Raw genomic sequence first — 12,495 nt, 5'->3', positions numbered from 1 at the left:
AGGCAACCCAAACAATGTGCCCATTGTAGGTCAAAGGTGGAGAAGGAGAAAGATCAAGCAGGTCTGGAAGTAATATCTTTAAAAAGACAAGTTAATCAGGTCTCTCAAGATAATCAGGCAAGCCATAGAGAGAGAGATTGTTGTGATGGTTTCTATTTTCCAAATCCTCACTGTGGACTTTAAGTTTCTGAATTTCTTGTTCCAAAAGAAGAATCTTTGTACATATGTCTTGCACAGATCTAACACACTGTCCCAGTACCACAACCTTAGCAATCCATCTGTCTTCAACCAGTTGTATTTTTTCATTAGCAGCACTCATAAAAGGTTGTAGACCTCTTACCTCATCAAGGATAGTTGCTAGAGCTGGGTTGCTAGAGGAGATAATACGGGAGGGAGAATAGTTTTTAGCCCTTTTGGGCTTGGTGCCCAATTAGACGGTCTTTGCTCCAGTGAGGGAGTCATTAGCCACAGTAATGTTGAGCGGGATAGAACGAGGTAACTTCTGTGAGGATTTTATTCTGATCAAAAAATTAAAACAGAGTCACATGACAACGCAGCAACATAATATCAGAAAGTTCCAGCATCAACAGCAGGGATGCAGAAAAACAGGAACTGATATAGTATGAGGAAAACAGAATTATAAATCAAGCAGTGAGCATCTTAAAGAAAAACTCAGATACATTTCCCATTGAAAAGAGATGCTGAAAAGTGTTTAAAAGGCATCTAAGGAGAGGACGAAATCTGAAAAAGTATCTATATTATATGAGTGTGCCCACTTGCATACTTCATCCTCACCTGCCTGACAAGACAAATATGGTGATGGGAGACTTGGAGGAGGGTTTGCCACGTGGAGATAGGCATTACACAATGCAGCACTGGTGGAGAGTGAATCATCAAGTGTAGTTATAGATGCCCTGTCTGGTGATAAGGTAAAGTGCCAACATTTGTCTAAGAGAGAATGCATGCAGCTCGCCTCACAGAATGGCGCTGCTCTTATAATTGCTGAGAAGCACCTTGCCGGTCCATCAGAATGGGTACTGCAGAACATATAAAAGAGACTTCTCCAAACGTCCAGGCATCTGTGGTAGTAAAAAGGAAAGACTCCAAAACTTAAAGAAAAGCTTTTTAGTGGAAAGAAAGCTCGGTGAAATCAAAGTTCATAAATCGACTGCCATCTTACTTCTCACTTTAGCTAGCCATGCCCCATCACATAGAACCGTAAATTTATGCTTTTGAATATTCCATGATTGATCAAATACACTGCTTGTTTTCTCCCTGGGTGTAGCTGGGTGGTGAATCATTTTTCCTGCAGTAGATAAATATATGATCAATTATTCTTAAGTACACTATCCAAGTAATTTCTTCTTCTCACTGCTGTCCTATTAGAAGTGCAACTAATTAAAAATTCAATAGCTCAATGTACCAAGATTGTGACCTATATTCATACTTAAAACCTTTGAAAATTATGCCCCGTATGTTTGATACAGTATAAATATATATTATATTAATGCTTCAGTGGTCCCTTTATAATAGGAATTTGTCAGTTCAAAATTGCATCTATAGTTTCATAGTATCATTCAAAATAAACTTTGTAGAATTGACTGCATTATCAGGAAAAGGATAAAGGTGTTCAATGAAATCATATTGGTTCTTAAAATGAAAAAGTATTCTTTTTCAATCCACTCATCTATGAGGGAGAAAATACATTTTTGCTTTTGCTATATATATCTAGAAATGATCCTCTACTACCGTCTTGATGCAGAGATGGAAGAACTGCACCAAATCTTCCTTTGTGGTTCCGCTTTTCTGCTGCTTTACTGAAAGGCTTTTGTTTACTTTCTACAAAAGATGGCAGTCAAGATTTCAGCCATCTCTGGAGAACTGGAACTCTCATCTGAAGATAGCAAATCACAGGAAGTTTACCAAGTTAATTAAGTGGAAATTTTATTTTCCTATGTTTAGGTCTGGTGCTAGCTAAGAACTTTTGTTTTTCTAAAATGATATGTATAATACACTTGCTTGAAGGTGCTTTCAGCAACTTCTCTTCATCCATTAGTTGTTTGTTGTGCATTCACATGTTACTTCCGCCCACTATTGTATACAGCATGGAGCAATGGGTCAGCCTCCTTAAGCCACTAGTTAACCTCACTTTGAGTGACTGCATTTTACGCTTTCACATCTGCACACAGGTAGTTCCCTCCAGTACCAGTGTTTTTGTTTTTACTTTATGATTGTTTTAGTGTTGCCCCGGTGTGTAGAGCCTGAGGAAAAAGCAGGACTTTTCTACCAGATGTGAGCACAGGTGGCATTTATCAGTTCATGAGTCCTGTCATTGCTGTTCTAAATCCTCTTTTGAAGTGTGCTTTGTTTATGTGATTGCTCGTATTACACAACATAAATGATGAAGTCCATTTGAAACTGTTTAATTTACCCTCTTCTTATTATGCATGCAGTATACAAAGGAAAGGTTCAATAGTATACATGTGCATTAATAAGGGGAACATTCTTCAAAACATGTTTATTCTAGACTTAATTTCATCAATGGTTTTTCAATAAATTTGGCCCAGGAAGAAAATCATCCTTTATAGTGTTTATTGTGGAGCACAGGCAACACTTGACTTTTATCTTTCCTTCCTTCTTTCTATTTTTCCTTTTTCTTTCTGGAGATAGCGTGATGCTCGGGAAACAGATTTCCAGCGGTGTGCAGCATATATCGGCTGCGTGTGCACTTGACAGTAGGGTTTACCATCAGGGGGAGCCACTGGTTGCCCACGGGCGGAACTGCAGGTGAGTACAAACTCTCCACAACCAGAAAGTGCTGCAGTCTGTGCCATGCCCAGCAAGTGTTGGAAAGTACCTGAATGTCCCTGGGATCCAAGAATAGCCCAAGAGGAAGAATGATATTGAGGGGTATGGGGCTGGCCAGATCCCTAACAATCCAGCTATTGGGGAGTCTAGCATCCTCATGGTACGAATGGTATACATACTGGCACTGCACTATTAAATAATCGAAATGGAAATAGGGCATGGCACGCCAAAGCCACCTCCTGCATATGACAGTTTGAAAGCAACCCATATGCGTTCTGTGACTGGCCCAGATCAGTCTCAACAGGAGCCCACTCACGATGGCAAAAAAGGCGTTGGTAAGAGGGAAGGGTATATATAGAAACAAATAGAGACATCGGGGCAGGACTATCATTTGTATTATCGTGATATGCCCCCTATCGATAGTTCATTTTGTGATGCTAATAGTTGAGGGAGAGGACCTGTTCCTTATCGTGATGGACATGGACACCCAAATATTTGACTGTGTCAGCACACCAACGTAGTGGGAAGTCGCTGTGGAATTGTTGAACTGTCTGTCAGTGGAAATAGTTCAGACTTATTCCAGTTAATCTTGAGCCCAGAGAATACTCCAAACATCTGAATTTCTCATAGTTCTGGGATCAGATTTTCAACAGGATGCCAAAGGAAGAGCAGTATATCATCCACGTACAGCGATAGCAACAGCAGGCCGTTATCAAACTGTAAACCAAGCCAAATGTGCTTCTCCTGAAAATGCCGGACTCGGGGGTCCATCTCTGTTATAAATATGGGCATCCCTTTCTCTTGCCCCTGGCTAGTGTAAAAGTAGCAATTAGAGAGCCATTTGGTGGGCATAAAGGATGATGTGTGCCTTTTTGAGACCAAACATTTTTTTTGCCTTTAGTCAATGTTTTTTTAGGTTGATGAAAACCTGGCAGCTTCCCTAAGAATAAAGTTTTGCAAAAACAATGACATAAAAAGAATTGCCAAAAGGCTGGCAGACAACGTCAGACCTACTAGTTTTTAAAAAATGCTTGTTTTTCTTTAGGCATGCCACATGTGAATCTTTGGCTATGCTTGATGTGAACTGCACTGGTTTGCTAATGTAGTTAACTGCTGCTTTGCTATATATAAGTACAATACAAAACATTTTATCACCCTGTTCCCTCAGATGATTTTTGCAGCCCATGACATTTGGGTATAAATGCTCATTGGAGCTCATGAAAGCATTACTTGAGGAGATTTGTGTACATACATCCTCAGTGTGAAAGAAGTAAGCTTCTTTTTTTTAAAGCATCTTGCTTTCAGCCTTTCTGAACCGCGAGCTGTGGAGGAAGGACACCTCTAAAACTCATTTTCAGACGTGCACTGGCATAATTACAGATGTCAAAACTGGTAGGAGAGCCATAACAGCGAGTGATCAATGTGTGCTGAGATCTCAGGAGGTGAGATATGACAATGAAAGTGAAAGGCCCCCTGGAGTAATATCGAATGATGGGGCCCATGCAAAACATGGTATGGGCTCATGAGATACCCACAACCAATGGCCAAGATGTCTATTAAAAGCTGTTAATTCATCCCTACCCCAAAAAATTTAACAAAAAGCATGTCTTGAAAAGCAATGAGGTCTAATATGTTGCCAGAAAACTGTGGAAGGGTGGCTGAATTCATACCTCTGTACACCACTGAAGCCACAGGCACAATTGTTAAACTTTTGGTGGCACCTTGCTCAATGCTGTTTGAACCAATCTGCACAAGGTTAGTTTCTGTCACGAAGTAACAGCATGAGTGCCAATGCCCAAATCTCTGCTTAGAAGCCCGGGCCGGAGCTATTAATTTTGATGCTCCTAATACCATGGCTATGTATTTTGGAATCCACCTCAAGCATCTCTAATCCACTACCAGACACCCCCGGCCCTTTTATCTCACTCTTGTGGGTTTCTGTTTTCGTGCATTGTGTTTTTTTTTTGTCTTTGTCTTTCTCTTTCTTTACCCGTTGAATGTTTTCACTCTGTTGCTCCCTGTAAATGTCTGATGAGAAAAAATAAGTGCCAGACCCTATAATGACAGCCTGTTGGCCCCACAAGTAATCACCAGCTCAAATTCAGCACTTCTTTCACGAACAGAAGAGAAGGGCTGAACTGGCCAAATGGAACACAGAAGAAACACCCGGTAGGCTGGGAAGCCAAGGGACCGCTTTTGGTGGTGAACGGAGGGACAGATCATCAGCTATCCAGTCTGGCAAACAGCCCCGAAAGGACAATTACAATTGCCTTATATACAGGAATGCCATTTGTCCCTTTCGGACTCACTGGCAACTCTAAACGCATAGACCCGTAGACTACTATGAACAGCTTTTCTAGTACAACTATTAACTTCCAGTTCTTCACTGCATTAGAAACACCAATACCTGGTCACACTACAAAAAAGTTACAGTGTTGCAAGCAAACGACGTTGTGAGATTTCATCTCCTAGGTTTCCAGATGCTGAACAAAGGTGTGTTAAAAAGTTCTTTTTTTCCTAAGAGTACGCATATTATTATATAATACCATAACAACATGGTCTGGTTATGTGTGACCCACATTTTATACAGTAGATTTAGGTGACGATGAGTCCAACTTCAGAGATGGAAGTCTCTCTTGGCACTGTGTTTTGGGGTGGATTTAGATCTAGTTTTGTTGAACACAAAACAGTGTAAAAGCAGTTCCACAGGCTATTGCTAATCGTTATTCATTTTCAGTCCAACCTTACTTCTTTTTGACGTGCAGAGAAGTCGTGCAACAATTTCCCAGCATATAATCTGTCAGAGTGATCCACTATAATATTTCTTTTTTGTTTTTTGTTTTTTTTTCTTTGTCCTCATTTTCGCCCTTGGTGATCAACTAGTAGCATGTGGAAACGATCTTACTGTCTCAGATAAACTGGAAGGAGCTCCGTGGGGAGCAGCTCTGATTGCCCCACAGTAAGTAGTATCGTAGTCCAACAAAGCCACCTTGAAATAACCATATGGGACACATGCTGCGTTCATATACCCATCGTGTTGGAATATATTGGGTATAGTCAAACGGAAAAAGAAGAGGATGCCAAGCAGCGTAATCATTGGACCCTGGGGAAAAAGAAAAAAACCCAAGATCAACTAAAGCTCTTTACCAGTTTAGCAGGCTCCAGAATTTTCTCTTGCTTTGATTTCCTGATCTTAAGAGGTCCATCTTTGATGTTTGTAGAACTGACCTTTGCCAATCCAGCAAGATTGGAGGTGATGGATCTTTCCATTTCTTACATATTTCCCTCCTTGCCAACAAAATACAGAAGAAAAGTAAATTTTTTGCTGGACCATGAAACTCTGGAGAAATTCCAAAAATAACAAGAGCAGGTGTTAAAGTTAGTGGAGATCCCAAAGTAATGGATATTGAAATCGAGACAGAGTTCCAGAATGGTGTTAGCAGTGGGCATTCCAATAACATGTGTAAGTCCGAGGCCTCTGCCAAACCACATTTAGCAAGTTACGGAGGGTTGTTGGGCCCACCAGATCGGGCACTGTGCACTTAGCGCTCCGCGCTTTAATTATACTTCGCACACTTTTAATGCTTTTAGTTGCTTGTTTTATTCTGATTCTGTTTTAAGCTTATTTAAATCACTCATGTATTATTATCATTTTTCATAATACAAGCGTATTTCAACATTTTATCAGTTTTACACACATTACAAATACTTCAGTGCTCTGATTTCAATGCAATTTCCACATTATACAGTATATACATATTTTACACATGAGCCCAATGCATTTCGGCGCCGCGATGGTGCCTTCATCAGGGGCGTGTCTGGAAATCAAACATATAAAAATGATGTCAGAATCTTAATGGGGTGTGTGTGGCTAAATTCTATTATTAGGTCATACCTGATAATTCAAACAATTGATATGCGTCTCAAACCTTGTGTTCAGTGTTGATCACTGTGAATGATAAATAATCGATTGTCAAAATAATGACAACATCAAGGTTTAGTGAACTCTTTCCCAAGGGAACTAAAGAAAACGTACCTGTCTGTGTCTCTATGTACTTGCTGAAAGGAGAAATATATATGTGTCAGGATAAAACTGATCCTATTAAACATGTCAATCTCTCTAGAGCTCCAGGTCATGAGACCCTTACCTTAGTCTGCACCAGGATCAGTTCGATATCTGGTGAGAGAAAATTCAATTACCAATCTGCTTAAAAGCAGTACGGCGATATTTTCCACATACTCAGGATGAACATATTACGGCGTACCTTGTTCGCTGGAGGTTTCCACCATGTATAAGGTTCCGTGTAACGAGCGTTATCCTACGCGGAGTGCCGGTAGGACGCCATATGTAACTCCGTTAACTTCGCCGTGAAGTGGAGTTGGTGATATAGAGAAAGGACTACACCTAAAGGGACGTGAATCTCCTATTGGTGATTATGGGCGCCATATTTGAACCTGTCTTTTACCCGGGAATTAAATGTTCACTGCTATGTTGGTGATCTGATACTGTAAGATCACGTTAATTTATTCGATCGCATTAATGTGTTCGATCGCCCACAAATGGACAATCTGTAGAGTCTGAAGTTAGAATGTTAGCTGACCCGTTAGAAGAAATTTCACAGCGGGTTCCCGATGTGTATTGTGATGGGTCTACTTAAAAAAATGTAATCAGTGTGCTGTTGTCAACTCTCTACGGGCGATCACTATTCGTAACAAAGATGTACACTGACCGTGTTCGTATAGTTACATATGCTGGATGACTCATGCGGTTATGTGTACTGAATAGTTGCCGGTAGATGATCGCTGTTGGGGAATGCTTACATTGTAACCTGGCTGATAATAAAGACTGGCCCTACGGTTCCAGTTATGTGTTACTGTGGTGATGATATGATTACTGATGAACACTTATGGGTGGTTTAAAAGTGTACTAACCTAAGTCTTCGAACATGTTTCAAACAATATGGGACATAAAATCACATCAACCCATAAACAGTCTATATGCACTGCACGTGTGCATACACTGGTCATGTCTATTTACAAAAAATAATTTCAGACTGTATGATGCCTAAAGTCATATGAATACATATAAGGTCTGTATACACCAACGTAAACATTTGATTGTCATGTCCTTTCACAATATATAACATCCTATCGCATGTTAATATGTGTACAAATGAGTAGATCATATGGTGATCAAACTTAAGACTCGTATCTCTGACCCCACATCAGGATGGGATTTATGTTTCATTTGACACAGTTTTACATGATCAAATCCATTCGATGTTAATGTTATGTGTCTGAAATTTTCCCAAGGTATTGATCTCAGGAATTTATAACTAGGTGATCCATGTAACAAATGGTATTCCTACAAATAACATGAGAGATCGTATTTGTCATTTAACCCTAGAGGGGTCAATGTTTTTAGATATTTGATCCAAAAAAGTTCGCGTTGCATTAATCTCTGGTGGTTATCAATGCCTTCCTTAATCTGTACCTTTTCAATTACAAAGAATCGCAATTGTGATATTGTATGTTTTTCATCTCTCCAATGGAGTACCAGGGGTGACGTTAGGTTCAAGTTGCGAATTCTGCTCTTGTGCTCTGTTATACGCACTTTCACTTTGCGTTCCGTTTTTCCAACGTACATTTTGCCGCAAGGGCACTTAATTGCGTATACGACGTTGTTGGAATTGCAGTCACTGCTGTGCTTGAGCTGTATAGTTTTTCCTGTTGTTGGGTGTGTGCACACATTTCCTGTGATCACATTGTTGCAATTAGTGCAATTGGTGCATCTTGTTGTTCCTTTGTATGTTGTCGAACTCATGGTGGGTTTATGTTTTAACTTTGTTCTTAAGTTCGGTCCTCTAGTATGGGCATGTACTGGTAACTCTCTAAAAATCCCATGAAAGTCTGGTTCTTCTGATAACAACTCCCATCGTTTATTGATAATGGTTCTAATTTTTGTAGAGAGTGTTGTGTATTTAGTCACGAATACCATTTTGGTTTGTGTTTTCCTTTCTCGTGTTTTTAAGAGATCAGCTCTGTTCATCGTGGTTATTTTTTCCAAGTGTTGTTCCAGAACTTCAGGCGGATAGCCTCTGTCTATGTATTTCTGGGTTTGTTTTTCCAAATTCGTTTGACACTCGTGGGGTTCCGAACAAATACGTTTGATTCGAATAAACTGGGATGCCGGTAGATTGCTGATAATACTCCTGGGATGAAAGCTTTTGTAGTGAAGTGCACTGTTGCGGTCCGTTGGTTTCGTGTATAGTGCTGTCTCGAAACCATGTTGTGTTTTTGTTATCCTGACATCAAGGTAGTCAATGATGCGATCACTGATTTTATGGGTGAATTGAATCCTGTGGTCCACTGTGTTTAATGCTGTGATTAGTTCTTCAAGTTTTTCACGTGTGTCGTCCCAGATTAAAAATACGTTGTCTATGAACCGACTGTACATTTTAACATGTGACCATTCCGTGTGTGTCATTAGGTTGTTCGCTTCATACTGAGCCATGAAAATGTTGGCATATGCAGGGGCCCCTGCAAAACCCATAGAAGTTCCGTGTAGTTGGGCAAAATACTCATTTTTCCAAGAGAAGTAGCTGTTGTGCAAACAGAACTTTAACAACTGTAGCAAAAAAATGTTTTGATTGTTCGATAAGTCCTCCATTTTGAGCAGTGCCCATTCAATAGATTCCAATCCTGCGTGATGTGGTATGGAAGTATAGAGTGCCACCACATCAATGGTGCACATGATCCAGTGTTTTTGGAATCCTTCTTCAGTCCATTTTAATTTGTTGATGAAGTCTGTGGTATCTCGTATGTAGGATCCCCATCCTTGAACAAACTGTTGTAGGTGGTAATCGATGTATTTACCTAAAGGGTCGAAGATTGATCCACATCCTGACACTATTGGTCTGAAGGGAGGATTAGTTGGATGCTTTTGTATCTTCGGGATCATGTAAAGGCTAGGGCGTCTAGGATTCCTCTCAGTTAGATATGCTGACGTTTGCTCATTGATCCAGTCATTATCCACTGCTGATTTCAAAATGTTGCTAAGCATCTGTTGTAAACTGCCCGTTGGATCCATTGGTAGTTTCAGGTATGTGTTGATGTCTGTTAATAATAATGTGATTTATAGAGCGCGAACAGCTACCTCACAAGGAGGTGTCCCGGCGCTGTTACATGTTCCTCAACTTTTTGCTCATAAAATTCTGTGTCCATTAATACCAGGGCTCCCCCCTTGTCTGCAGGTTGGATTGTCAGTGTAGGGTCATTAGCCAAATTGTTGATTATGTTTTGCTCCAGTTTAGTTAAATTATGATGTTTTTTCTTTGTGTAATCCATTGCTTGTAAATCTTTTTTTACCAAAATTTCAAAAGTATCAAGCATCTTATGTGATACTGGTGCTTGGAAAACACTTTTAGGTTTGAATCTCTTGTTAGTGTCCTCATGAGTATTCTCTGTGGGTTCAATGACTTTCTCAAAATAGTGCCTCAATCTTAATGTCCTCATGAATCTAAAGAATGCCCCCTCTGTTTCCAGTTCGTTCGTAACTACTGTGGGAACAAATGTTAGGCCTTTGTTAAGGGTTAAGGTTTGTTGTTTAGTTAATGTGACTGAAGATATGTTAATGATCAAATCACTGTGCGTCCGCTTCTGAGGGCTTTTCCGGCCACTTCCTCGCCTTGTTTTCCGCTTGTTGCTAGTGGATCGGGTACTGATGTTGGAGGTTGTCCTGACTCCTGTGCCTGTAACACAACTAACTAAACAACAAACCTTAACCCTTAACAAAGGCCTAACATTTGTTCCCACAGTAGTTACGAACGAACTGGAAACAGAGGGGGCATTCTTTAGATTCATGAGGACATTAAGATTGAGGCACTATTTTGAGAATGTCATTGAACCCACAGAGAATACTCATGAGGACACTAACAAGAGATTCAAACCTAAAAGTGTTTTCCAAGCACCAGTATCACATAAGATGCTTGATACTTTTGAAATTTTGGTAAAAAAAAGATTTACAAGCAATGGATTACACAAAGAAAAAACATCATAATTTAACTAAACTGGAGCAAAACATAATCAACAATTTGGCTAATGACCCTACACTGACAATCCAACCTGCAGACAAGGGGGGAGCCCTGGTATTAATGGACACGGAATTTTATGAGCAAAAAGTTGAGGAACATGTAACAGACATCAACACATACCTGAAACTACCAATGGATCCAACGGGCAGTTTACAACAGATGCTTAGCAACATTTTGAAATCAGCAGTGGATAATGACTGGATCAATGAGCAAACGTCAGCATATCTAACTGAGAGGAATCCTAAACGCCCTAGCCTTTACATGATCCCGAAGATACACAAGCATCCAACTAATCCTCCCTTCAGACCAATAGTGTCAGGATGTGGATCAATCTTCGACCCTTTAGGTAAATACATCGATTACCACCTACAACAGTTTGTTCAAGGATGGGGATCCTACATACGAGATACCACAGACTTCATCAACAAATTAAAATGGACTGAAGAAGGATTCCAAAAACACTGGATCATGTGCACCATTGATGTGGTGGCACTCTATACTTCCATACCACATCACGCAGGATTGGAATCTATTGAATGGGCACTGCTCAAAATGGAGGACTTATCGAACAATCAAAAAATTTTTTTGCTACAGTTGTTAAAGTTCTGTTTGCACAACAGCTACTTCTCTTGGAAAAATGAGTATTTTGCCCAACTACACGGAACTTCTATGGGTTTTGCAGGGGCCCCTGCATATGCCAACATTTTCATGGCTCAGTATGAAGCGAACAACCTAATGACACACACGGAATGGTCACATGTTAAAATGTACAGTCGGTTCATAGACGACGTATTTTTAATCTGGGACGACACACGTGAAAAACTTGAAGAACTAATCACAGCATTAAACACAGTGGACCACAGGATTCAATTCACCCATAAAATCAGTGATCGCATCATTGACTACCTTGATGTCAGGATAACAAAAACACAACATGGTTTCGAGACAGCACTATACACGAAACCAACGGACCGCAACAGTGCACTTCACTACAAAAGCTTTCATCCCAGGAGTCTTATCAGCAATCTACCGGCATCCCAGTTTATTCGAATCAAACGTATTTGTTCGGAACCCCACGAGTGTCAAACGAATTTGGAAAAACAAACCCAGAAATACATAGACAGAGGCTATCCGCCTGAAGTTCTGGAACAACACTTGGAAAAAATAACCACGATGAACAGAGCTGATCTCTTAAAAACACGAGAAAGGAAAACACAAACCAAAATGGTATTCGTGACTAAATACACAACACTCTCTACAAAAATTAGAACCATTATCAATAAACGATGGGAGTTGTTATCAGAAGAACCAGACTTTCATGGGATTTTTAGAGAGTTACCAGTACATGCCCATACTAGAGGACCGAACTTAAGAACAAAGTTAAAACATAAACCCACCATGAGTTCGACAACATACAAAGGAACAACAAGATGCACCAATTGCACTAATTGCAACAATGTGATCACAGGAAATGTGTGCACACACCCAACAACAGGAAAAACTATACAGCTCAAGCACAGCAGTGACTGCAATTCCAACAACGTCGTATACGCAATTAACTGCCCTTGCGGCAAAATGTACGTTGGAAAAACGG

Source organism: Lissotriton vulgaris, chromosome 6, assembly GCF_964263255.1.
Source record: "Lissotriton vulgaris chromosome 6, aLisVul1.2, whole genome shotgun sequence".
Lineage (NCBI taxonomy): Eukaryota > Metazoa > Chordata > Amphibia > Caudata > Salamandridae > Lissotriton > Lissotriton vulgaris.
This window is presented reverse-complemented; position numbering follows the sequence as displayed.